The sequence below is a fragment of the Macaca thibetana genome, chromosome 8 (assembly GCF_024542745.1).
Source record: "Macaca thibetana thibetana isolate TM-01 chromosome 8, ASM2454274v1, whole genome shotgun sequence".
In the NCBI taxonomy this organism is placed as follows: Eukaryota; Metazoa; Chordata; class Mammalia; order Primates; family Cercopithecidae; genus Macaca; species Macaca thibetana.
In genome coordinates this window covers 74,537,843-74,558,298 of record NC_065585.1, presented here as the reverse complement: position 1 = coordinate 74,558,298, position 20,456 = coordinate 74,537,843, and the positions used below count along the sequence as shown (strand labels likewise).

Here is a 20,456-nt window from a genome sequence, read left to right as displayed (position 1 = left end):
AAGGAAGGTCTGTTGTTCAGAATTCAGTAGCATAATCAGAGATAGATTTGCACACATTTGAAGAAGTAACAAGGAGTCATAAACTGCTATGGCTGCCCCCATGGGACACTCTGCAATGTCTGCCTGGACTCTTTTACTGTTCCACTTCTGCTTACATTCCCATTTAAAGTGGCCAGGAAGATTTGGTCCCAGTGCTTCTCCATCTAAGAGGTTAGAAGCACTCTACCAGGGACTTGGGGAATTTCAATGGCTGCCCTTTGATCTAGCAAAGAGGCACGTAGTGTGTGCTCCTGGATGGAAACATGCAAGGCAAATTTCAGGCTCATGAACACAGGAAGGCCCCAGAAGACATTCCATCATAGAATGAGAACGTTTTGTGAAAAAGCTCACAGAAGAAAAAGATGCACACTTATCAACATATGTGTAGTTATTTCAAGAACACCAAAAAAAGTTTAAAGCATAACATATACATATCAACAACTTGCTAGAAAACAATACAAAACGTGACAATTATTTGTACCTGAATAAATTATATCCTTGTTTATACTGCATGTTATCATTGTAATTAAATGTAGAAATAGAAAACTGTAAATCAATTTAGCACTTAGAATTAACCTGCTTTCAGAACCTTAATAATTTTTTTGTCAAAAATATTTTATGCAATATGTTGAAAATCTATAAAGCCTAATTTATGGCTGAGAACCTAGAAAACAAATAGGAATTATGTGGGTCCTCCCAATCTTGCCATTCCCACGACAAAGCTTCCACAGAGCATGTTATCAATGGAAGGGGAAGATGACCTGTGCAGTTCAAGCTCAAACTCAGCCACTGAGAGGTATGACTCCAAGCAAGCTGCTTAAACTTACCTGTCTTCTGTATATCAGGGACCAAGCTAAAGTAAATGGGATGATACGTGAAACACTCTTTTTTTTTTTCAGACGGAGTCTCGCTCTGTCGCCCAGGCTGGAGTGCTGTGGCCAGATCTCAGCTCACTGCAAGCTCCGCCTCCCGGGTTTACGCCATTCTCCTGCCTCAGCCTCCCGAGTAGTGGGACTACAGGCGCCCGCCACCTCGCCCGGCTAGTTTTTTGTATTTTTTAGTAGAGACGGGGTTTCACCGTGTTAGCCAGGATGGTCTCGATCTCCTGACCTCGTGATCCGCCCGTCTCGGCCTCCCAAAGTGCTAGGATTACAGGCTTGAGCCACCGCGCCCGGCTGAAACACTCTTTAAAAATACAAAGAAGTTTTCAAATGTATCATAATACTAGCATATCTGTATTGATTAGTTCTTCCTTGAGTTCCATACGTAGTAATTTCTTTGCAGAGCTTATCATAAGCAGACTGTATCTGCTTTATCAACTCTCTAATATATTCCTGATTCACCTCCTTAGATCGAAAAAATTGTGACTGCCTATAAATAGAGATATGACTTGTCTGGTAGCCTTCATAACTCAGTATTGGCGGATCTGTCAGTCCTTGCTTCGTTTCTGGCTTTGCTGCCTTTCCAAGCTCCTCACTGCGGGGTGCTGTACATTTGTTCTGTCTGCAGGCTTCGTCTCATCCCAATTCCTCAGTCAGTCCCTTCTGAGGCGGGAAATACCTCAGGGTCTCCAGCCACAGGATTTGTTCAGCCAGTTATTGCATGTGACTGCCCCCATCCCCTTTTCCTGGAATCTTTTTCATTGCCAAATAGACTCACAGTAAAATAAATGTGCACTGGGGCATACTTTTTAGGGCATACTTTTTAATTTTGTTGGCGGTTCGCTCTGTAAGGATGTTGATTTCTTTACAAGATCTCCTCACTTTTCTACCCACCATTTCAGGAATAGGATTTGCACTGCTACCTGCTGCTTCATCTAATTTTCAAGGGCCATCTTGCTATGGGAGCTATGCTGGATTTTCCTTGAGCACCACCATCCACACCACACTCTGTGGGGTCTTCTTGGATGTGGACAGGATGTGTAACTCTCTTAACAGTCCTTGTTGTAGAGGCCCCAATGTGCCTCAGACCTAAGGATCCCTATGTTTCATGAATACTAAATCTCAAGGCCCATATAAAAGATGTCATAATTTGTGTGGTCCTACTGCATTTATTTCTTGTCTTCAGTGTTGCGGCAGTCCACGTACAGGAGCAATGTGCTGACATACCACAGACTGAGTGATCTGCAGCCTTTCCTTCACCTAACTATTCACAGGGGTCACATTATCCCATCAGGGGTCACATTCTCCCATCTTTCAGTAGCAGCAGTGATTCTCAAAATGCAATGGTAAACATGAGAAGACAACCGCCCTGGAGGGGGGTCTATCAGAATATGCAGTGGGAACACACAGCCAGCTTGAAAGGTCTGCTTCGCTGAGATTCTGATACATCTTCCTAGGAGGATATCCCCATTCTCCTGCCTCCTACAGTGTGAAACACACAGTGCACAAAAGAGTAGGCTACCCCACTTGAAGGTAAGCTTTTTGAACTGTGTCTGGATCCTCAATAGCACCATCCCGATTTTGGACTAGGTTTTCACTGCATCTGTGGGGGCTGACTGAGAGGCTAGACCCACCACCAGCACTTCCTCCCAGAAGCATGGGAGCAAGTGGGATCGAGGTGTGTGGAAAAAGAAAGTAATTTTCCCCTTTTGCCTCACTGGGCCTCCAGGGTAGAGGAGGAGGATAGAATGGGCGGACAGGGTCAAGTAATATGGGAAAGGGTTTCCTAAAAATTGGTCTTAAATAACAACCTTATCTTGCTATAGTCAAGAAGTTTCAAGGCATCTCATATTCTCTCAGGATCTCAAGTCCTATTATTCCACTGTTTTATTATTTTTAAGAATGAATTTAGTTTAGGTTAATGTTGGGGGAGAGAGGGAGAGGAAACAACAGCTGCCAATCACAAAGGCAACCTTGCGCCTATCGCTGATCACTAGAAAACATCAGGCTATTTGGCATATGAGATTCTGATAGCACAATAGTAATGAATTATTGTTTTCTATGGTATCGATACTAATGCTGCATTTTTGGGCAAAATAAATACAAAATAATGATGTTTGTGATAGTAACCAAATTCTAGGCCTTTTCAAGACAATAAGTATGCCTTGTGAGATGTTTATGGTATCAGGGTATGATTATCTTTCTGAGGATCTAAATTCAGCCATCAACATTCCGTGTGATACAAAAACCTTACACTTAGATAACTCAATCAGGCAGGTTCCTCAACACTGGTAAGTCTTCGTGCCTGGGTATTCTAAATTCTAGCAACATGCTCAGGCAAAGAATTTTAGACTTTTGTCAAAGGTTATGTAGAATCAGGATCAAATCTGTACAGAATTTTATTTTTAGGAATTTATAGATCAGATATAATTTGGGGCAAGGGCCTACGATTTAAATTGGGAGATGATTTAGATCTCACAAAACATGTGTTTGAGGAACAACTGGAGGAAAGCCTGGATAAAAATAATTATTACCCTGAAACATTATTTATAAATGCGAAACATGCTGTTTTATTCTTTAAAATATTCAACTGATAAATATTTAAGAGGAAGAAAGCAGCAACTAACAGCGGTAATGGAGAATGAGTGGCCTATGTGAGCCCACATGAGGGAATAGAATAGTGACACTGGGATGGGCAGAGTAGCCTATGTCTGTGTGTCTGGTCTGTGGCCCGCACTGTCTATGCAGGGGAAGCAAAGTGAAAAATCCTCGTCCGCTGAGGGCTCACCCTCTATCTAGGAGGGCAAAACTATTACAACCCAACCAAATGAAGACAACATAGGGCTAAACGGCAAGCCCTCGGTTCAAAAAGGGATGGAAATGGCTGGACATAGCTGAAAGTATTTCACATATGTTGTAACCGAATTGGATTCTGCAGGATATGCAAGTGGACAGCAAGAAAACAGGTGGGGACGGATGTGTGGCTGGCATCGGGCCACTACAAAATTTCAGCCTGGCTTGAAAGCCCATGGTAAGGAACACTGGCGAAACGTTGATCTAAGCTGGAACTCTAGCAATCTCAGACAGAAAATAAAACAACAAAGGTGTTCACAAGATCAGCCTAAATGTATATTAGCGGAAATTGTGATTTGAAAGAAAATTCCAAATGAGTCTGTAGGTTACTTGCAAGAAATGTTTTAAAAAGTGTTGCAATATTTACACAAATGCTATTTACATATATTAAGAGAATGGGAAATTTTTATTCCTCATAAAGTAAGGAAATAAAAGAAAAAAGGGTAAAGAATTCAGAGCTTCTTACTCTTACCCTTGCAAGAATGAAACATCTATTTTCTAGCTAATTTGTCATCTGTTCTTTAATTCTGTATTGAATTTGTGCTTTGACCATTTCTCAATATTAAAAAGAAAAAATCAATAATATGAAGTGATAGAAAACACTCAGAAATATGGCTTTACCAATGTAATTGGAATCTAAATTAAACTGGTCCTAAATTTATGTTATTTGGGTACTTTTCATGAAGTAATTACTACCTCTGTTGAATGTTCAGTTGAGCCTTGAAATTATACAGGAGGAGGAAAAAGAAGGGAGGAAGGGAGGAGGAAAAAGAAAAGGACTCTTTAGAGAGATACTATTATGTTAACCGGACATATACTGGTATCTTGACAGAGCATTTCAGTAACGAGTATGCTATTTTTACGTACCAGATATAAATAAGCTTAAATCCTTCGATATTTATACTCCTGTAAGTACAGCATTACTATACTAAAACACACTATTTAATATTTTTAAATAAGGCAGTTTTCTCAGCGGTCACAAACTATATTTACTTTTCTATATTTTGCATCCATTAACCATAAAAATATATTGTTACAAAAATATCCTTCAGTAAACTAAACAGTAGAAAGCTCATCTCAGAGTTTCATATGATCAAAACCTTATGAAATCTCATTATTACAGATGGAACTCTTTTTAAATCAGAGAAAGAGATGATAAAATCAAATTTTCAGAGACTACTAGAAGATTTCTTCTAAGCCCTGACTTCATTATTTCTTCCTGCTACGCTTTTACCATTAAAGTTATTCTTTTTATTGTATTAAATTTTTTTTTTCTTTTTTGTAGAGACAGGGTTTCACTCTGTTGCCCAGGCTGGTCTTGAACTCCTGGGCTCAAGCAATCCTCTCGCCTCGGTCTCCCAAAGTGCTGGGATTACAGGCATGAACTACCATGCCCAGTCCCCAAAGTTATCCTTTTTAGATAAAGAACACGACCTAATAAAGTAACAATGAAAATAATAATTCTGTCCTTGTCTTCCTCACTCCCAAAAGACTTAAAAAAAAAAAATCATGAAATGGCTCTGATCTTTTTAGACCTGATCAGCAGGAAGTAGCTATGATCTTTTTAATAGCGCCCAGTTTTACAAATGCAAAACTCTGATTGGAGAGATCATCCAAGGATGCCTCTGTAATCTTTTTCTGACTCGCCTTTTCCTCCTGGGTGGCTGCTTGAAGAGCAATCCCTCACGATCCCCTTCTCCATTTGCCCGCGCTCCAGAAATCCAATACCAATTAATTAGATTTCCACTTTCAAAGCAAAGAACAAAACCCCATCTCTTCAGGGACCATGTTAAGATGAGTCATACCACAAACTGGGGAAAAATCATTAATATTATATTCCATATGTTTTTTTATAAGTGATTATTATTCATGCTTTCTCTTAGAACAAAAGAAAAGGTGAACAGGGAAAGAATTTCATCCTAGAAATATAAGTGATTTGAAAATACAAGGAAAAAAATATTTAGTTTTTGAAGCAGCTGTGTTAAATTGCTCATTGGCATGTATAGGCATAAATTTGTTATTTATTTGTTTATTTTTAGAGCCAGCGTCCCACTATGTTATCAGGCTGGAGTGCAGTGGCTATTCACAGGTGTGATCATAGCACACTACAGCCTTGAACTCTTGGGCTTAAGCAATCCTCCTGACTCAGCCTCAAGTAGCTGAGATTATTGGCAAATGCCACCGTGCTCAGCTCCAGGCAAAACTTGAAAGTAAAATTCCAGTCTTCTGGTGAGAACAACAATAAATTAGAAACTGATCCTAGCAAAAACTTAATTTAGTTTTTAAAAAGTACATTTAAATATTTTTAAATTATCAAGTGATGTTTAAAAAAAGGCCTTTACATAATCTTCTGAAGTATCATTTATTAATATTGGTTGCTTATTTAATCTCATAGTATTAGGTACTCTTAATCAATTTTTTATTAGGCAACTGAACTGAGATTACGAATTCAGAGAGTCTTTCCACAAAGCATTACCAGAACAGAGTTCTAACCCTTCACCGGGGTGGCAGTCATGCTCAAGGGACAGCCACATAATTGTTTTAACTCCAGCAGCCGCAGTGGCAACCATCACTGATTACTTAGAAACCTAAATGCTGCTAAATGTCTCCCATTATAGGGACAGGGTGACACTGTCGTTATGGTAGAAGTTGATACTCTTGCTTTTTCCTTTTTTGGGGATCATCTGAAGAGGCTGTAGAAAACGTGTAGAAATTAGTCTATCTTTAAAAAGTCAGAATCCAAACAGATGTCACTCACTCTGTAATAATGAATCTACTGAGAGATAATCCACAGGGTATGTACACAGATACAGAGACATTTTAAGACTGCCCATGTTTAGGGAACCCTGAAGTGTAAAGACAATTAAGAATTTAGGTTATCTTTCTGTTTGGTCAAGCCTGAGGACAGTTGTTTTTACAGAAGCTGTATTATTTAAATTAGACAGAATTAGAATCTTTGACTAAAATGGAATCTGATACTTTGTGTAGGTTTTATAATTAATTCCTCTGCTTCAAAGTGAGTAAAATCACTCACCTAGAAATCTACGAATTTTTCAGTAGACTGATGTCAAACACAAGTCTAATTACCTCCACAACAAATTTGGTTTGAAGATTCTAATGGGAAAACATCCATGATTTCTATCTTTTCCTGCATTAAGAAACTGGATGTTTCAGGTGAAGTGATCGTCAAAGCCAGCAGCAGTGAGACCTACGCAGAGCAAAGAAGTCACTGAAACAATGATGGGTAGTTTCTGACCAAGCACTATAGATGAAATATTACAGGAAAAGTTATGTAGCATCTCAAAGGTTCTAGAAGGTAAAATGAGAGAATTATGCATCTGCACCCAACTAAAATTAGAAAAGCTGCCATATGGCTTTGTGAAGCCAGCAGCACATTCTTATTCATTAGGAAGCATTCTGCTAACATAAAAACACAAGGCCCTTCCTGTGCTCTCCAAATGTGTTTATCTTTTCAACATTAATGCACTATATATCATCAAGCTGCTGAAGTCTCCTGCCGTGCATATTAAAAGCGCACAGCTGCACTTTCTTTAGTAGTGGGAGGAACCTAAGCCTCAAGTTGCCTCCCTCTTTTTCTGACATGGAGCTTCTTCTTAACATCATGATTTCCCTTCAGCATGAAGAAATAGCAAAATTAACCAATCTGAAGGCCATCTTCACCCAGCAAACCCCTCTTACTCTCTGCTTTAGAGAAAGCAACATACTTGGTTTCATTTTCATCAATGGTATAAGGCATGACTACTTAAGTAGAACCAAAAATCATGTCCCAAGTTTGAAATACATAGGCCTACTTTTAAAATTAATGTACTACAGCAAACAGAATAGACTTTGAGTATAACTGGCTAGAAAATGCTTTTGTTCATAGGAATTCACCATCATTCCCTCTGCTATTGCTCATATATATATTACTATTTAATAGCCCACTTCATATAGTACCTATGAGTATTGAATTTACTGATAGGTAAAATGGGCAGTGGAAAATCTTTCACAACCTATGTTCACAAGTAACAATTTGTCCAAAATCTTCCTTTTATATAATCCAAATTCCTGCACGTCACAGTTCATGTCCTATAGGAGCTTAAATTTAAAGATCAACTGCAGAAGGAAAAAAATACTTAAGCACACAGTAAAGAATGTAGACACTGAAACAACCCATGGAAACATGGCTTCAGGAAGTGCTTCAAGTTAGTGAACTGAAAGCCAACAAGTATTAAATATTATACATATTACATTTATTATGGCAGCATTCATTCATTCCCTGATAGGATAATGGTGCATCTCTACTTGTATCTTCCACAGCAATGGAGTACTGAGAGGTGAGGGCAAAATAAAATATAAAAACTGCTATTTCAGAGTAAATTCTAATTTATTGGGCTCCACTCACTAAAGTTTTGGGAGTTACCTGAACAAGGAAATAAAGGAATCATAATTTGCTTAGAAAGCTGAAAGGTGAAATTGAGATTAGATGAAAGAAGGAAAAAACATCAATGGGTGTGAAAGAAATGAGAAGTGAGGTGAGGCTCGAAGTCATCACTTATTCAGAAGATTATGAGTAAGCCTGTCTAAAGACCAAATTATAAAAATGTTTTATTTCTTCCAGATATGAATGTCAACTCAAAAGCAAGGCCAACAAAGTTACACTGTAGGAGTACTTAATAAAGTTTCTGATAAATAGGTTAAAATATGAAAATCATATTAAAAAGTTGTCTCTAAAATTCTAAGACTTTGGTCTTAGTTGTACAACTTTTTAAATCTCCTAAATCACAATTCTGTTTATCAGCGCAGTAAACCTCATCTCCCATTATTCCTAGCTAATACACCATAGCAATATTTAGTATCTATCTCCCCACATGCATCATATTCTTTCAAGATTTTGAGCATTCTCTCAGATTGTTCCATTGGCACAGATGCCCTTCCACCCCTTCTCTTGGAAGATGCCACCATGGCTCCAGAAAACTCATGTTGACGAAGTTAGGCCCCTGCTGCTGTGCTTCTATGATGCCCTATGCCCATCCCCATCTTCACGTTCTGAACCCTCACCCTTTTGAAATGATCTGTTTTCATGTCTGTCCCTTTTCACTGCATTGCTAACTCCTTGGCTGTAAGAAATGACTTTTTATTTGCTGCTTGGCACATAGTGGGTGCTCAATGATGTTGTGTTAATACTGAACACAGTATTCACAGCTGTAAATACAGTTTCACAGCTGGAGCTAAAATTAAATTCCATTTAGCCACGGCTGAAATCTCACAAATATCTCTTTCGAGGTATCTGTTTTGAAGAGCTTTACCATATACCTAGCATAGTGGAGGTTCATTTTAAGACTCTGATTTTTTATTTTTGGAGTCAAAGTATTAGGTAGAGATGGGATGAGAAAAAAGGTCAGACCATATTTGTTAAGGGCATTAAGAATAACATCTCAGGTGGTCAGGCCAATGAGAGGAGGATTTGGAAGACAAGTCGCCAAGGCCTTCTCTACACCAAGATATGAAGTTTAAAAACCCCAACCAGCCTACTTTACTAGTCCAGATTCTCATCTAGGAAGTTACAACCTACTTCACAAAAGAAGTGATTTGGGTAACAGACATTTTTTTCAGTCCTTGGGATTTTCCCAGCCACTCACAGCTCTTAAGAAAATAAACTTACCCAAGTAGAGGTTGTACAAATTGTCACATTTGCCTGGGGAGCCAGGATAAAAGAGCACTCCGTCAGGTTTCTTGTATCTCTCAGGCAGAGTGCTGAGAGAAGCCTTGGATTCTAAGGATAAGGTTAACAGCTGATAGAGGAAAGCCACCTATAAAGCAGCGCTTTATAAAGTGGGATTGGCCGAAGGGCTAAAATCCCTGGAGAGGCTGCCAAGGTTCTTCCTGTCTTATTCAACTTTGAATATACATTGACTAAAATAAACCTGAATGCCCTAAAGATGGCTAATAAACATGTAGGGAAAGACAGAGGTAAGGATGAAGGAAAGGAAGGGGGGCTGGTTACTTCCTGCTATCTCTTCTTTCTGGCTCTGCCACCAACCCTCATTTCCATGAAGCTTGCAAGGCTTCACTCCCAGGCCTCTGTTTCACCTTAATGGTGGCTATCTGGAGGGGTGTTTCTCAAGGCATTGAAAGGACTGAAAACCATCCTAGTACCTGACCTTCATATGTCTTCTGGGGCCAAATCTCCCATGCCTAGGAATCCTCCCTGCTCCTCACTTCCTTTTCACTGACATCTTGCTCCCTGTTTCATTTTCTGTTCCACTTCTCAGACCTGCTTGCATTTCTCTCCTTGTGTTTTTCTCCCATCTGGTTATCTTTTCCTTCCAGTTTCTCTTTACAGACACAGGACCTGATGTCATTCTAAAGAGACTGCTACAACTCATCATATGTAGACTCTTCTCCTTTCCCCCACTGTGATTCTAACAATATCATAGAGAGGTTGAAATTCCCGGTTTCATTTTGCTTACTACCATCTACTCCCAGTTTTCTCATTCTAGCATTTGCTTGAGCAATCATGGGAGAACCTCACTAGTGTGCTTTTCAAAAAGCAGGTGTTCCCAATTTAAAGTACCTAATGCAAAAAGCTGATAATAGAACACAGAATCATCCAATTTAGAGCCTAAAATATTATGCTAAATCATATTGCAGCAGAGAAAGCAAAGCAGTGATAACAATGGGAGAACTCTGCATAAATATATGCAGCACATGGCTCTGGCCAAGCAATGAAGGCACAGGGAGAATGGGGCCGAGGGGACAGCAGACTCCAGGGAGCAAAACAAGAAAGACAATGTGAACAAAGGAAGTAACTGTAAGGTGAGTGCAGGTTGCTTGTGGCCAGGGTGCAAGTTCTCTGTGGACAGGGTCATGGGGCACGTGGTGGGGTGGAGTGGAGGTGGAACAACTCCAGAGGCAGGCTCCAGAAAAGCTTACAATCTGACACCACCCAAATCTCCCACAGGCAAAGATCTCTAGTAGCCAAGAATTTGCTTCAGTCAAATCAACTCTGGAAAGCTGATTGCTAAGACAAAAACTAGGTAATTCCTAAGTGAACACTTACAGAGGAAAATAAGAGGGTATATGAGAATAGGTCTGTCTAGTTTCAAGTACTTTTTTGGCCATTTGAACAATTACTACAGGCACATTTACCATTTCTTGTGATTCTCCAACTGCCATTATTTGTTGTGTCATTTGTCCTTTTCTACATGTATGTTTATTTTCTGCCTGGTTCACAGGATTTTTTTAACCTGTTAGAAACTATGTATAGGAATGCAGCCACCTAACAATGAAAACACATACAAATCATAAACCTAAACACACACACACACACACACACACACACACACACACACACACATACACACTCACACTCTCTCTCTCTCTCTCTCTCCCCCCCTCCTCCCCCCCTCCAGAGAAACCCATCTTGGGGAAAGGAGCCCAGATTTATCCTCCAGGATGTCAAGAAAGGATGGTGTAAAAAGTTTACAATCCTGGGTCTAAGTTCACAATCCGGGGACTTTCTGTTAGAAGGTCTATGTTCTTCATAACAGAACTTCTGTGGGGAAAACTACATAAGGAATAATATCCATATCATATAGAAACAGATTCTATTCAAATGCTTGAAATAGCTTTAATTTTGAATTTACATTTTTACATACAAAATGTATGTTCTCCCTCCCCATCCTCCTCCCCTGACCAGCTAATCTCAGAATGGTCCCAGTCCTTATAAACTTGGCACTACCAAAGCCCCTCAGATCAGGGCTGACCGCACAGGGCAAGGTGCTGTGAGAGACAAGGCTGTTATGCAGTATTCATCTTCTGCACCAAGATCATCAGGGCCCTCTTCCAGAAGAGAGCTGTTACCTGGGAATGGCATCAAACTGTCTATACCAAATGCGAAGTAAAGTCTGGTAAAATAAAGGACCCGATTTCTTTTGAAGATCAAAAATATGCTACTACAAAATTTTTAAAAGCAAGGTTTGTGTACGTAACAAACAAACCTGATTTGTATTTACAGACAAATTTACAGCATGTCTTATTGTGGAACATGCTCACTGTATTGAGAGTAAGAAATCAGGTAAAACAGTAGACAAGAAGACAGACTAGGAAGCATTTGGAAAATAATTCCAAAGTAGATCTTCCTAATTTGTAAAAATGTGAATTTTCTTTTTTTTTTTTTTTGAGACGGAGTCTCACGCTGTTGCCCAGGCTGGAGTGCAGTGGCGCGATCTCGGCTCACTGCAAGCTCCGCCTCCCGGGTTCCCGCCATTCTCCTGCCTCAGCCTCCTGAGTAGCTGGGACTACAGGCGCCCGCCACCGCGCCCGGCTAATTTTTTGTATTTTTAGTAGAGACAGGGTTTCACTGTGGTCTCGATCTCCTGACCTTGTGATCCGCCCGCCTCGGCCTCCCAAAGTGCTGGGATTACAGGCTTGAGCCACCGCGCCCGGCCGAATTTTCTTTATTAACATCTTTATTAACACCTAAATTCAAAGGACATTCTAGAAAAAAAGGTCCTGTCAAATATCCATTCAATAATTACTGCATTTCATATTGACAACAGGAAGAGCTTTAAATACATCTTTAAAATGACCCTTTAAATACCTTACAGCATAAACTCTCTCCAATTTAAGCAGGAATGGCAGTGAATCATCAACCAACCTTCCACAACTATTTAAAGCAGTAGGCAATTAAAAAGAACACAAGGACTGGTGTCACTCAGAAATTGACATGCCTCAACCAGGCAGCAGGAGAGGCAGTGAGGGCCTTAGAAAAGGCTGGCACTTCCACGCTGCAAAGCCCAGCACAGGTGTGAAGGAGAGGTGGTTACAATTTGCATGCTGAGGTCAAAGTGACATTAACAAAGGTCAACATTTACAGTATTTCCTAAATTTGGTATCCAGATGAACCTTTCTACAACCAAATCCTCTCCTTTTCTTATTTTATGTAATTCTGCAGCAAATTCTGTAAACTGAGGGGAAAAAATGGTAATACCCCCAGTAATTTAGTAATTCCCTGAGATTTTATATCAGTTATGTGCTCTCAAATACAAGGACTGTTTAAGCAATCAAATACACTTGCAAGAAATCAGAACAAATGTCTATTTAAAGTCTAACAATTTTCTAATAGATGTTATGGAAAAGTTTGAGCCACAATGGACAGATATACAGACTGTGAGCACCCTGGCTATGGATGGATAAGTCAAAAAGGAAAAACTCTCAGAAAATTAATTATGATCATCCATATAGGCCATAGAACATATCATAATTCAGTATCTAATTATAAATATGAAAAAGACATAGTAATTAAGTTACTCCCTATCAAATTAACTGGTTTAAACTACCTTAAAATTAGTTTTGTTTTACACATATTAACCACAAGAGATGTTTCTCCACCATTCTACAACCATTCAAATAATGAAATAAAATAAAATCCTCATAAAATTTCTTCTTCTTTGAATTTAATTATCCTACATAAGCTTCTAGATGCTAACTAATTTAGTAATATACTATCATAAAGACTTCAGAAAAGTTCTACCCAATGGCATTTTCCCCCCAGTGGCAGTTTGAAACAACAAGCTTAGCTTCAATGCAGATGCATGGGTTGAATCCAAGAAACCTGTTTCCGGAAATCCTGACTGCCAGGTGATGGTTTACAGGTGAGGCTGAAGATGACTGATATGACAGCTGGGCAGGTCCAGTTTTCAGAGCCATAACAAGAACAGAAGGTAGCCTGTTTTTTGTAGACTGATAGCCTGGACAAGAGGATGATGGTGTACTCATTTCATATATAATTCACCTGCTTCTCAAATAAACTGAATATTGGCTTAAGATTTGCTTTTTCAAAAACGCATTGTGTGTTGTTTTTAAACTATATCAATGGACAGTGGGCTTCCCAGAGATTGGAATGGTGGCAGTTTGTCAGTTGTGTATTGCCAAGGAAAATATTTGGCTGCATATAGGGTTTCCTGAGAGCAAGTTAGTACACGACCTCAATCTTTTCCAAGCTTATCATAATGCCGTAAGGCTATGCTGATTCAGCAAAGCAATCCATAATCACTTGCAAAATGCCCCTGCTTCACAGGGATGTTATGAGACTTAATAAAATAATGCATGTGAAGCACTCTGAGCTCTACAGAAGAAAGGCAGGAAGTAATAATATTATTCTGCATTTATAATGACAAGCAGTCTTACAATGGCAAAAATCTAATAGACCTGTTCACAAATTACAAATAAAAACTAGCTTAAATAATTTAATATAATTGTACAACAAAAAAACCTGAAATCATTTCAGTCTGAAAAGTGGAATGAACAGACTTCATAAGGCTAAGTCAAAATGAAAAGAAATAGATAAGTTTCTACTAAACAGAAAGATTATATTCCTTTGTGAGAGAATAGAAATGGAATCAGAAACTTACAAGAAAGAAAAGTATTTTTTTTAAAAAAATTTATTTATTTATTTATTTTTTTTTTTGAGACGGAGTCTTGCTCTGTCGCCCAGGCTGGAGTGCAGTGGCCGGATCTCAGCTCACTGCAAGCTCCGCCTCCCGGGTTTACGCCATTCTCCTGCCTCAGCCTCCCGAGTAGCTGGGACTACAGGCGCCCACCACCGCGCCTGGCTAATTTTTTGTATTTTTTAGTAGAGACGGGGTTTCACTGTGTTAGCCAGGATGGTCTCGATCTCCTGACCTCGTGATCCGCCTGTCTCGGCCTCCCAAAGTGCTGGGATTACAGGCTTGAGCCACCGCGCCCGGCCAGAAAAGTATAATTTATTAAAATTATTTTGTGACACTGTTGTTATGAATTAAATTTAGTTATATTTCTATGGCTTTTTTCTTTTTTTCTTTTTTTTTTGAGACGGAGTCTCACTCTGTTGGCAGGTCGGAGTGCAGTGGCGAGATGTCGGCTCACTGCAACCTCCGCCTCCCGGATTCAAGCAATTCTCCTGCCTCAGCCTCCTGAGTAGCTGGGACTACAGATGCGTGCCACCACGCCTGGCTAATTTTTGTGTTTTCAGTAGAGATGGGGTTTCACCATGTTGGCCAGGATGGTCTCAATCTCTTGACCTCGTGATCCGCCCGCCTCAGCCTCCCAAAGTGCTAGTATTACAGGGGTGAGCCACCGTGCCCGGCCTTCTATGGTTTTCTTACTAATAAATTTTAAATCAAAGTCAGTATTAAGAGTAATAAAATTTCTTCAGTTATCAGTGATAAAACTGATTTAACTCTCAGTGGAATAAAACATGAATACTTTACCGAACGTACATTGTTTCTTTTTAAAAAATTAAAATAATGCTGGATTTTCTTTCTTTTCTTTTTCTTTCTTTGCCGACAGTATTTGTCTTATGGATGGGAAATGCCTATTTATTTTTCCTCGGGATACGCCCAGCCAAAGGAACACGATGCATTAAATTTCACTTCATTTGGGGTGTCTCTACCAGAACTGGCCAGGTTGAGGTGGCATTGCTAGGCTCTTAGGTGCCACTGACTTCACTGGATAGTGACAGGCCTTCTTGGTTCAGCAGATGCCATTTTCTCAAGAAAATCTCAGAATTTCAGGGGATCCAAGCTGTTTACCCTTTGTGTTTCCACAACATGACCATAATATCATTTACTGTATCATATAAATTGTCTTATTTGATCTAGATCTCCTCAGAATTCCCTCGATTGTCCAGTCTCTGAGCCAGAAATTATGTTTTTCATCTGTGTATCTCCATCGACCATGCAACTGCTGACCATGTAGACACCATGTAGACCCAAGTGACCCACACTCTGGAGAAAACAGTTTCCCTCAAGTGGGCTGAGCACGCTGTACAGCATCAACTTCAAGCACATGGGACAAGGAATTTTACTCTCTAATTTTCATTTGTAATTTTGTTTTAGAGAAGTAGTTTATGTTTTCTTTTTAAAAAATACGTGACATTAGATGGTGGAAATGCAAAGATGAAAAAGACAAGCTCCGTCTTTTATAGGGCTTAGGGTGCACTGCCATGGTTAAGCCAAGTGCTGAAATGGGGTTAATGGATTATCGTGATTAAAATGTTAGGGATTTATGAACAAAAGAAAAATTAAAATTTGAAATTTGTGAATTCATAAGTATTAAAAAGGGTTTTCTTTATTTAGCCAGAAGACTCCGCTTGTTTGGAGAGTATAGGAAACAGCATTGATCTGGAGGCTGAATAAAGAAAGATTGTAATTATCTAAGATTTTCACTAAGAATGCTTTCATCAGAGAATGAACATAGCAAAGCTGATTACATAACTCAAAATAAACTTCCATCAACACACCGGAACAAAACACACACCTCAGGATGCTAACAGGGCCTAATTAGTTCTCTGAAGTATAACAGCTCAAAGAAATTTTTGAAAAATAAAAATGTGAAGATTAATAATCTTTTACATTATCCTCTCAGGATAAATCCAATTGCCAAGGAAATTAGACTTACAAGTCTCAAAAATTCAGGTTAAGAACATATCCTATAGGAATAAAAATAAATTTGTTAATTTTTCAAAACTAAACCCAGTTAAGTGGTAGACTTGGAGAAAAACCTCCACTCATGGAACTACAAAAGCATCTATACAAAGAGGAGTTATACTATCTGTCCTTTCTAAAGAAACTATGAGTCACTAAGTCAGGAATGGAACTAAAACTCATTGGTGTCTAGATCTTTGCTCTCATGGATCCAAATATGGATTGGGAGCTCAATTAAAAACCTTGATTTCCAAAAAAAGAGAGGGTTTAGTAGAGTATATGAAAGTATCTAAGGGGCTCTTCAGATGAATTACTATAATCAACTATTCATAAGAAGGAAAGTAAAGCCGGGCGTGGTGGCTCATGCCTGTAATCCCAGCACTTTGGGAGGTTGAGGCGGGTGGATCACATGAGGTGAGGAGTTCGAGACCAGCCTGGCCAACAGGGCAAAACGGTGTCTCTACTAAAAATACAAAAAAAAATTTAGCTGGGCATGGTGGTGGACACCTGTAATCCCAGTTACTTGGGAGGGTGAGGCAGGATAATTACTTGAACCCAGGAGGCAGAGGTTGCAGTGAGTTGAGATCGCTTGGGTGATAGAGTGAGACTCTGTCTCCAAAAAAAAAAAGTAAAAGTTGGAAGAAGGGAATGGGAGTCTAAAAGTCAAGGATCATTTTGTGGAGGATACCTTTGGTAAGGGAGCTAAAAGTGGTGGACGTAACAGCAAGAAAACTAATTGAGAAGCTGGTAGGTACATGACTTCCACATAAGAATATCTGATACTGCAGGTCTTTACAAACACTGACACCAGGTCCATACACTTTCAGCTTCATCATGAATGACGTCTCCCACTCTCACTTCAAGGGTCATTTCAAAAAAAAGTTAAATTGCTCATCATTTGTGTACTTTAAAAAAAATACAAAAATAGTCTGTGTCCCATAGGCAAGGAAGAGGCAGAGAGTATATTCTTACAATTCTGAGTGACTACTATAATGAAGAGACAGAAATCAAAGATGAAAGTTCTATCACTTTGAAGCCACTAAAGTAGTAAACAAAAACTCAAATGTCCATCTGGTTAGCCAGGTAATATGCATTCCCTTCAGTACTGAAATAATGCCAGTCAAAAGAGAGACAGGGTGGATTTCTACCCACCCCTCAAGCTGCACACATGGCCTCACCCACATTTCCTAGCCCCCCCACTTAGAATATTCTCTGGCATAGGGAGCTCCTAGAAAATTAGACTGAGTTTTCCCCTGAACAGATGAATCTTACATTAATTCTTCATGTAATATAAGACCCATCATTTACCTATACAGCAGCCTTTGTCTCTAAGAAAAGGAAGAAGAGAGAGGGAGGGAGAGGGAGAAAGAGACATACACAAGTGGGATATGTTTTTATAGAAGTGAGAGGGACCCATGAGAATCTCCTGTGAGATTAAAAGAGATAAACTGAGGGGTTTCTAAAGACTGAAAAGGGACGGTGGCTCATGCCTGTAATCCCAGCACTTTGGGAGGCCGAGGTAGGTGGATCACCTGAGCTTAGGAGTTTGAAACCAGCCTGGCCAACATGGCGAAACCCCATCTCTACTAAAAATACAAAAATTAGCTGGGCATGGTGGAGGGTGCCTGTAATCCCAGTTACTTGGGAGGCTGAGGCAGGAGAACCGCTTGAACCTGGGAGACAGAGGCTGCAGTGAGCTGAGATCGCGCCACTGTACTCCAGCCTGGGTGAGAGAGTGAGAATCTGTCTCAAAAAACAAAAATAAAAACAAAAAATAAAGACTGAAGACAACATGGAGAGTTGAAACCAAGCTTTACTTATATTTCAAAGAATACACTTCCAATTGTATCTGTATCTGGAATACTATTTAGTAGTTTTTAAGATTTGCAGAAAGTTTGTGACTTTTCCCTTGTTATTTTACTTTGTTATTAGCAATAACAATCCTTAGTCCCCAAAGAGTTGAGCATTTGCTTCAGGGACAACTGGACATAAAAATCTGAATTTTGTGCTACAGTGGACCAGAGAAAGGGGGAAAAAAAAGAAATAAAGTGATGGCTAGAGGAAGACAGCAGAATGGGAAGCAAGTGACTTATGAAGTAAAGGAAGGAACTTTGCCAGAGTCTTAGAAGAGTTACTCTGCTAGCCTGAGCCCTTGGTAGCTCCTGGCTTCCAGCCTGTGCATACGCCTGTGACTGGACAACCCCACCACCCACGGCCTGCCCCTCTGCTCCTAAGAGTCTTGGCTGGTATTTCATGGCAGTGGAGGCCTGGAAGGGGAGGAGCCAGGACACTACCAGGGCAGAAAGGAAAGAAGGGGCAACCACACTCCAGGCTTCTCTGGAAATCCAGATCTTCCCAAGAAATACATGGATGTGTTGATCAATTAGCCTCTATAGTGTCCCTCCTTGTAATAAACATTGGGTCAGTGGTTCCCACCTTCTGGGGTACAAGGACTCTTTTTAACATCAATAAAAATGGAGACCTGACCAGGCGCAGTGGCTCACGCCTGTAATCCCAGCACTTCGGGAGGCCAAGGCAGGCGGATCACGAGGTCAGGAGTTTGAGATCAGCCTGACCAACATGGTGAAAACTTGTCATTATTAAAAATATGAAAATTAGCTGGGCATGGTGGCGCATGCCTGTAATCCCAGTTAGGAGGCTGAGGCAGGAGAACTGCTTGAACCCGGGAGGCAGAGGTTGCAGTGAGCCGAGACTGCACCACTGCACTCTGGCCTGGGCGAGAGAGTGAGACTCTGTCTCAAAAACGAACAAACAAACAAACAAACAAAAACAAAAGGAAAAAAAGAAAATGGAGACCCATAGGACAATATCATACTTGAAAATGATATATAACAGGAAGAACAGGTTACAATAAATTTAGGAATGCTTCTAAAAGAACTATCTTATTTATCACTACACCATCAAAGTGATATGCACCACACAGATTAAGAACTTCTCTAGTTAGATGCAATATTGATTAACAATAGGCCTTATGGAGTTGTTCCAATGGTCTAATCACCAAAATTTGCATTGGTTTGATAGAAAATCAAACCAATGATTTTCTGAACAATTAACTTATAGTTAAATCTCAGAAAAAGAAAAGGTTTAAAGGTTAAAAAGTCTCCTTCTTTCTTAAGCAAGCATGGAAGAAGAAAAAAAGACTCCCAAATGCAATCACACAAGATATATACTTCCATATTATCTAAGAGACAAAAATATGTAACAACTTCTGATCTTTGACAATTCAGCTATCTAACAATATTCCAAATAAAATGTACTATGTGTAATTTTTTTCCCTGACATAAAGGATCTACAAATTGAAGATGGTCTATCAGAAGAAAAAAGCTTTTAAGAAGTTGAGTTTAATGATGTCAATCCCAAAAGAGCTTGCTTCCCTTCCTTTTCCGTTTCCTCCCATCCGATATAACAAAATAAATACACCACTTGGAATCTTACAGAATGGTGGTGTGCACATGCTTATCTAATGTAGACAGGCTTCAATAAGGGATCACCAATGCTCTGAGAACCACTTCAGGCCTAAAGAAATAGAGGATACAGGCTCCCCAAAATGGCCTGAGAATTCTGTAATGTCCACTATCTGGTGTTAACTGGAAAGGCATCTCAGTGATGAACGTATGGGAAGCAGCACTACGCTGATATTGGCATTATTTTACTCTTCTTCCACAGACAAAATTTCTTATTTCCAAAAAAGACAACTCCAACAGGATTCTAAATCTATTACAGATATCAATGATCTAACACTGGAAGAGCAGAATCCAAGTCCGTTTTAAATGAACAACTTTTCTCTGCTGTGTATTTTTTCTGTGACTATATTGAATTGGGGTTTTCTTTTGTACAAAATAACAGAAATGAGAAATACAGGCAAAGATGCAATTTCATATCTAAAATTTTAAGTGTAAATATTTGAAATCTAATAAATTCATCTTCTAGATGGAAGTTCAGATTTTACATTCTTTTCCAGAACGCAAGTTAAAACACATTCCATATTGTCTTGTGTATAGCTAAGCACTCTTGGCCCTCAGATTCCATTCCTTCATTTTTGATCAATGATGCAATGAATGGTCACAGTGGTCACAGTGACTATCTGCAAAGTCTGTTTTGCTCCCAACATACTTCCTGAAATGGGAGAGAACACCTTAACAAGGCCAGTGTTGTTTACTAGAGGTTACATCGCACAAGATGGACAGATCTT

General features: G+C 39.5%; 1 protein-coding gene across 17 annotated transcripts in view; it reads right to left on the bottom strand.

The window, feature by feature from the left end:
* NCOA2 (nuclear receptor coactivator 2) overlaps positions 1-20,456 on the bottom strand; it is a 297,264-nt gene that overhangs the window by 66,996 nt on the left and 209,812 nt on the right. The window lies entirely within an intron of this gene.